An 8,774-nucleotide genomic window follows, 5' to 3' on the forward strand; every position below is an offset into this window, starting at 1 on the left:
ACTGATGCTCCGTCCTTTCTCCCTGTTGACCACAGTGACAGCCCATGCTGCATTTTTCTTTTTCCCTGTTCTCTCCTTTTTAGCTAACCAAACTTCTCCTTTCGTGTCTGTACTTATAATCCAGTGGGGTTTTTTTTTTTCCTTTTTTTTCACTCTCTGGTCTCCATTGTGTGGGCGACCTCCTCCAGCCACCTCTTTTATTCTGTTCCTGGGTAAACCGAACCATCCTTCAATGCCGCAGGTCATAGATTATTTCACCACCTAGAGAAAGGACATCCTTGCAGCCTGCACACCGAGCTGGTCAGTTTCAGGAGTCCCATGTTCAAATGCTCTGTCACCCAGTGTCCACAGGCTGTGTCACTGCACTGGCTCATTGAATAATCCTGTAATCCTGCTCTGCTCTCAAAGGTGGAAGGATCATTCCACCACCTCCCTGCCATGTGTTCGATCCTCTGTCCATACCCGTCTGGCTCAGTATTTTTCTTGGCTGGCGTCGAAGCTGCTTGTTAGCCATGCTAAAATGGCATCTTTCGTAAGCGTGTTATTTCTCATTGAAAACATAAAAGCATTTCTTGGTGCAGTGCAATTGAAAAATTAAATCAGAGGCTCCCATTTTGATCTCTAAATATTTTTAAAGATGTGTCATGAACTGTCCTCCGAAGGCTTACTAACACACTCATTCTAGGAAACTAAATTTCACTACCGGGCCTTTGGGGATTATAGTTGAGAGACTCTGTACTCCAAATTCTCTAAACAAACTCTCTGCCTTCGAATATTTTTCAGATGACCAAATATCCTTTCTAAATGATTGGGTGATCAGTTCTCTTCAAATCAACGAACAACTTGTGTGACTCTCTCTTTTTTCTCTTGGGGGATGAGTCTCCTTGTTTCTTGGCGAAAACGAAGGAAACTAGTAACAGCACCACTTTGTACCTCCGACTCTTCTGCGAAGGCTTTCCCCTCTTCTCCCACATCCCCCCTTAACATCTGCCGGCCGCCGCTTCCTTTCCTATTCTGAGTCTATGATTAAAACTCACTAGAAGAAAGCTGTTCTCTGCTAATTCCTGCTAGCTGTCATCAGCCAGTCAGTCAACAGGTCTTTACCAAGCAATTCCAGTGGGCGGTCATCCCTAAACAGGCCTGGCAAATTCCCACGATGCCAAGGCCTTGAGGCAAGTTGTGAGGAGGGACCCTCGTCTCCCATGGCAAAAAGCAGAGCACCCCACTGGGCGTCCACCCATGTTGTAGGCACATGGTATCAGGGAGGAAAACCTTTCCCTCTACTCTCAAGTTCTGTACACAGAAGCCTGCAAATGAACAAAACAGATTAACAGGAGACGAGGTACGCACTTTTTATTGATATTTTACAAGCACAAGAATTCATAGAAAAGAAGTGAAACTCAAAGAGGTGATTAGACTAGACTGAGGGCTTATGTACCATTTCGACAAAGGAAAGGAGGTTCGGGCTTCAAGGACAATAAATCATGGGGAGTAACTAGGATGTACATGGGGAACTAACAGGCAATAAAGGTGATTTTAGTAAGGTCTGTTTATGCAGATTCATCTCAGTGCTGAATCTGTGTCTCCAGTGATGAGTCATTCTCTTCTTCCTAGTGAGAGGGACACTGTCACAAAGGGAAATTTATGACAGGCTTTTATAAGGAAAGGCCAGAGAACCCTTCCTGCATCAGTTGATGCTAAGCTGACTTCAGCTCAAAACAATCCGTATGCCAAAGCAGCATATCCTGATCCCCTTCAGTGGCTTCCCAGTGAGTACAACCAGTGTTGACACTTTCCACTGGCACCTTACATCAGGCACTGCTTTTTGATGATCATTCCCACTTTCCGGTTGCGTCTACCTCAGCTTTGAGAGGTGAATCCTTTTCCTTCTCCAATCCGATCTCCAAATGACTCAATTCAATGACCTTGTGCAGTTCTATACTCACCTTTCTTCTCTCTCTGGCTCATTCAAGTAGCCGCCATTGAATTTCTTCTCCTCACCTTCATAGTGGGGCCCCCTGGTTTCTTCTCCCTAATCTCTCCTACTAACCTTGAGCAGAAGAATTAAAGAAACTGAACCAAGGAGAGACCCAAAGGAAGCTCAACTCTTGCAGCTGGGGGCTAGAACCTGCACCTTTTGTGCTGAGATCCCCTTGTCCTGGAGTTCAACCACAAGCTTGCCTGGCGGCCATCTCCTGCATTAGTCTCAGGCGTTCCTCAGATCTAAACCTCACCCTCGTTTGCACAAGGGGTGCCCCTGGGCTGAGGTTCCAGCTGACTCTTCCCATACAATTAAGATTTTCCCCCAAACATTCCAATATGAAGACATCTAAGCACTTCTTGAGCAGAAGTAAACTAAGGACCTGCAGAATCACAGATTTTCAGAGTCGAACGGCCCTGGAGCAGGGAGCATTTCTTCCCCGTGCGGTTACTGATTTTGTTGGTTGACAGTCCACATGGTGGTACAGGACATGCCTCAAAATGAATCAAGTCCACGCAGAGGATTTACTCACATGTTTTCCTCTGCCAGTGATCCTTCATAGTGCCCAAATTTCATGATGTTATTTGAGTGGAATTGAATTGAAACAGCTTACATTATCTGATTAATTAGGGTCAGCTTTGACTAAAATGATTAATGGATCCAATCCTGTTAGTACAGTAGTCTGCCTGTCAGGCTGTGGTTACATAACTCTGTGAAAGACTGGGGGAGACTGTTGGTGTATTCGCTTCTGAATACTTAGTCATGAACTTTATTGGAGGGAAACACAGTGGAATATTATTCGGCCATGAAAAACCATGAAGTACTAATACGTCCTACAATATGAATGAACCTCGAAACATTATGCGAAATGAAAAGAAGGCAGATACAAAAGGTCACATAATGTCTGATTTCATTTATAGGAAATGTCCGGAATAGAGGAATCCACAGAGAAGCCTGGCAGATGGGTGGTTGCCAGGGGCTGCAGGTGTGGGGAGCAGGTTAATGAGGGAGTGACTGCTTAATGGGTATGGGGTTTCTTTGGGGGGCAATGGAAATGTTTTGGAATTAGAGGTGGTGTTTGCTCAACATTTGAGAATGTACTAAATGCCACTGAACTGTTCACTTTAAAATGGTTAACTTTATGTTATATGAATTTTACTTCAATTGAAATATATAGAGAGACAGAGGGAAGGAGAGAACATCCCAAGTCCGATGGTTATTTGGCCTGCATTCCTTGTGTTCGCTATCAGGGGCCTACGCCAACACCCATATTCCCTTACTGATGAGGGGTGTGAGGGCTAGACAGCTTATACCCCAGTCACAGTCATACGATCAAGGTAGAACCCTGGCTTCCTAACTTCAGGGCTGGTCCCCTTTCCACTACTTTAACCTAAAGAATAATTGTCTTGATCCTTGAAATCATGTCTGCAGTAACTACTTACTGAGTGCCTGCTACAAGCCAGGTGCTGTACGCCATCTTACCTGAGATCGTGGTTACGCTTACCCAGCCCTGTCTCCCCCGGATGTGGTTATCATCTTGGCCCCCTTGGTAACACCCTGCTCTAATTTTGATCTTTAATGAGTCCAAGTGAGGTATGATCTGAAACTGCTGCTATGTGATTTAAAAGCATTGTGTGAGTGTGCGATTACAAAATAACCAGAAGACTATTAAGGTTAAAGCCATATTTGACAAAAGTGTAAAGTTTGTATGACTCACAAAATGTCAAATAAAGCTGCTCTAAGCTCAGAGCGGGTCGGCAGATGACGTTCAGGTCAAGGCCACGAGTATGAACTGAGAACCTGCAGTGTTCAAGGGCCACGGCCTGGCATAATGGGGAGGTAAAGATGACCCAGCCCCCCAAATTTGACGTTCTCAAGGATGGCGTGGGCATAGGAGTGCACAGCAGTGTACTAAGTGTGCAAATAGAAAGTATAAACACGGTCTGACCGAGGGGCCCCGCTTCAGCGCCCCTCTGTAGGGGCCGCGTTAGAGCTGAGTCTGGGAGGACGGGAGGGCCTCCGATGGGGGAGACGGTGATGTGGCCCAGGCAGAGGGATTAAGTGACAGATGTGGGGGTGGGAGGTCCTGTTCAGGGGCAGCATCTCCGGTTTGGAGTGGGAAGAATTGGAAATGGGGTAAACCATACAGGTGTTTTCACGCTCCATTTCAATTCTAGTCTGCAGTCTATTTTCTTTTTGGTTCCGTGTCATAGTTCTCAGACTCTCAAGCAACGCCCATTTACATGTACACAGACACACACACACACACACACACACACACACACACACACTCTGAACTACCTATCTCAGTCTTGACCTTTGACCTAATGTTTTCTAACACACAGGTAGTTTGAGTGGTCTCCCTGCCTCCCCAAACCCTTGCCTACTTGATCCTTATGCTGACATTATTTTAATCAAAGGCAAAGACTGTCATTCTATAATTAAAGCTAAGGTTTAAAACATAAATACACTCAAAGAGGTGACATCATTTAAAAATAACTTAAACATAAGGCACCAAATAAAAAAATAGATAAGTCAGACTTCATCAAAACTAAAAACTTGTGTGCTTCAGAGGACGCTATTGAGAACGTGAAAAGATGATCCACAGAATGGGGAAAAGTATGTACAAATCGTGTATCTGATAAGGGCCTGGTATCCAGAATATATAAAGAACACTTACAACTCAACAACATAAAGACAAATATCCCGATGGAAAACGCGCAGAGAACTGAAAAGACATTCCTCCAGAGAAGACACACAAATGGCCAATAAAGACATGGAAAGATGCTCAGCATCGCTAGTCATGAGGAAAATGCAAATGAAAACCACGAGATAACAACTACACGTCCACTAGGAAGGCCATGACCAGAAAGACAGACAATCCCCAACGCTGGTGAGGAGGAAGAGAAATCGGCACCCTCACGCAGTGTCGCTGGGGATGTAAAATGGGGCAGCCACTTTGGAAAACAGTTTGATCGTTTCTCCAAAAGTTAAACATACAGTTACCATATGGCCCAGAAAATTCCACTCCAAAATATATACAATCAAAAGAAGTGAAAACATATGTCCACACAAAAACCTGTGCAGGGATGTTCGAATCGCATTATTCATACCAGCCCAAAAAAATGGAAACAACACAAATGTCCATCAACTGAAGACGTAACAGGGATTGAGTACTGGTCTATGCTACGGCAGGGGTGAACCTTGACAACGTTATTCTAAGTGAAAGAAGCCAGACACGAAGGCCACATATTGTACGATTCCTTTGATAAGAAAAGTCCAGAATAAGCAAATCTCGAGAAACAGAAAGTCGATCCGTGCTGGGCTGAGGGGAATGGAGAGTGGCTGCTAATGGACACAGAGTTTATTTCAGAGCGGTGAAAATGTTCTCAGAAAGCGGTGATGGATGCACAATCTTAAAATATACTAAAACCGCTTTAAAGGGGTGCACTTTACGATATGTGTATTATATCTAAAAAAAAAGAAAAGAAAAAGAAAATCCTAAGGTATCAATTACCTTTATCGGCTTTTTTGAGAGCAAACCTGAACTGGGAGGAGAGAGTAAGGTCGAAGCGGAAGTCACAGGCGCCCCAAGTGGGCGGTGCAACAGGCGGAGACAGGAGAACTAAGGCACCTTGCCCGAAACTACTCTCCCCCTTTCTGTTCACAGGCCGTTTTCTCCTGCCCACCTTTCTTCTCCCTCTGCAGAAGGAAAATAACCTCAACCGCAGGAGGGAAAGTCACCCACATCAACGCTCTTTGCCTTAAAAGTTGTTTCAGTCACCGAAAAACAGGCAAGAGACTTTCAAAAAGTGCAATCAACAAAATATGTAGATATATTTTTCTCACAGCTAAGAAAGGGAAAGGATAATGAGAAATCCTGGCTTCAGGAAGTGCTTACTTGCCAAAAAATTTATCGAAAGCATGTGGTCCCAACTCAATTGCCTGGATCTACACACACAAGTCTCAAGATGACAGAGTAAACCGTGCAAGTTTACATAAAACAGGTTCCTCCGAGCCCGGCGGATGTCTGCTGCCTTCCGAGAGGGGCATTCGGGCAGCCGGCTTCACTACGTGGCACTGTGTGCACTTGAGAAGGCAACTCTGAGAAGCGAGGGCTTGAGGAACATCCTTGGGAGACCTACCGACTTGGATCAGGTGTCTGAACCCGGCCCAACTAATTACACACCTTCTTTCGTAACAAAAGGAGATATCCATTCGGTAATCCGAGAGAAGGGTCTGACTTTTAAATTGTTAACAGACTTGGGGCCGAGCAAAAATATGTGAGAGGGAAAAGCAAATATCGTTTGGATGACTTTTGAGGGAGGCTGGACAGTCTCCTGAAAGATTCCTAGTCTGATTAAACTTCTGCCATCTTCCCTCCCACACAGCTATCCAGAGCAACCACCAGAGAAAGGCTGACTGAAGGTCTTGGACTTATGATCGAGGTTCATGGTACATTTATGCAGCACTGATAATGAACTACATGCAGATCATAAAACGTTTTTACAGAGGCATAAAAAGTTTTTCCGAGCAGGTTAGGAGGAAGCAAATATTTCAAGTTTGTCGCTTTTTCTCTCTGGGAGAAGAAAGTTGGCTCGAAGAGGAGGCACAGGACGAGGAATCAGGAGGAGTGAAGAGAATGTTAGCCTGCAGACATAATCAAAGTTTGGGGACCAGAGAAACGGATGAGAAGGGAGAGAACAGACCCTTGCTAAAGAGTTTGAGAAGTAGTTGCTGTTAATATACATGATTTGCAATTTTTTAAAAACATTGCCCAACACTATACAGCCTCAACCTATAGTCACCCAGAAGCAGATAAACACAAGACTAAACCAGAATTAAAAGAAGCACATAACCACAAGACAATACCACCGCCCGGCCTCAACCCGGGCACCACTGGGGATCTCTGCCTGGGGTTTTACAGAAATGCCGAGAGTGGTCACCAACCTCTACAACTTTTTAATTCTAACTTAAGTTATTGTCATTTAAATCTTTTCCTTGACAGACTCTCTTCTGAGACCTTGATCTTTAAATTAATCTAGATGCACTTCTATTCTTTTCTGTTATTTTCCCCGTAACTTCTTGGTGACTTTTCAGGTTGTACTTGGGGTTCCCTTTAGGGCAGGGGTCCTCAACCCCCGGAACATGGACCGGTACCGGTCCACAGCCTGTTAGGAACCGGACTGGACAGCAGAAGTTAAGCAGCAGCAGGTGAGCCAGCGAAGCTTTACCTGTATTTGCAGCCGCTCCCCAGCGCTAGCTTCACCGCCTCAGCTCCACCTCAGCTCATCAGGCATGAGATGCTCATAGGAGCACCGGTCCCTGGTGCCAAAAAAAGTTGGAGATCACTGCCGTAGGTTACAGATTCTCGGAGCCCCAGCCAGCCAACAAAGTAACCAGTAGCCACATGCGTTTACTGAGCACTTGAGATGTGGCTAATCTGAACTGAGATGTACTCTGGATGTAAAATATACCCAGATTTGGTAAGATATTTTAAATAATTTAGAAATATTGGTTATATGTTGAAATGATACTATGTGGGGTATAGTGGGTTCAATAAAACATATTAAAATTAATTTCATCTGTTCGTTTTTTACTTTGTTAACATGGCTGCTAGAAAACTTTCCATTGCATCTGTGGCTCATAGAGACCGCAGTCCAGGGTCCCAAACGCATGTGACCATACAACGAACCATTCTCCACATTACATCTTGCCCTAGTTATAGAGTTTACCTCCTCCACGGGCCAAACACGTAATCAAGCCCACCGATTCCCTGGAGCTGCTTGTTTAGGGAATGGCAGTAACGCCAGTGCTCTGCCCAGAGGTATCACCCCCAAACAAGCTCATTTACAGAAACAAAGCAGCGAGGCCTTGCGAGGACATAGCTCATTATTCTGACAGCTTTGACGTGGTCAAGATCAGCCAGAGCAACTTCCGCGGAGGTGTTCAGTGTGCGGTAGTTTTAGCAAAACCAAAATGAAATTACTTTTTATCATTTCGCCATATCCCGCAGAATGGACATTTGCAAAGTATCTAATCGAATACCTCAGGTCATATTCCAGATTAGAGACCAAACGTCTGGCTGCTAACGATATACCAAATATTTACCGAGTGCCCACGCTTTGCCAGGCACGCGTTTCCTCCTCACCAGCAAGCTAAACGAGTCAGTACCAGCATGACCAGCCCGATTTCACAGGGGCTAGGAAGATCGGAGAGGTTGGACCACTTCTCTGAGGTCACGCAGCTGGAGGCAGGAGCTGAATACGCAGCACACTTCGCTACGCTTCGCTGCTTCTGGCAAGTGCACAGACTTACTTCATATTCCAGCTATTGCAGATAGTAACATACAGTGTTTGCTCTAGACAAATGACGGCTATAATGTATTCTAAAGAGTCATATGGTTATTTGATACAATTTTAGAGTGTTAAGGTTATAATGTGGAAACAGAAACCCTTGCTTTCCCATCTTTTCACATCTACAGGTAGAAGTTTGCGGTGATGTTTCTTTCAGTTTAGCTACATGGACGAACTGGAGATCTCCCAGGCACCTTTCTCGAATTTTGCCTTTTATGTCTCTTGTGAATTTACATACTAGAGTTTCTGTTTGCAGAGATGGGAACAAGACTCACCAGGAAAAAGCTTTGAGCTTTTCAGATTTCAGGGCTTAGTCACACCACATGGCCCTGTCAGAGAGAGAATGGTGCTACATTCAGCTGTGATTTCTGCAGCACTGCCTGGCGCCCCGCAGCAGCTAATATCTGAAGATGTTTGGCAAGTGGTTAATTCTTACC

This window comes from Pteropus vampyrus, unplaced genomic scaffold, assembly GCF_000151845.1.
Source record: "Pteropus vampyrus isolate Shadow unplaced genomic scaffold, Pvam_2.0 Scaffold49, whole genome shotgun sequence".
NCBI lineage: Eukaryota > Metazoa > Chordata > Mammalia > Chiroptera > Pteropodidae > Pteropus > Pteropus vampyrus.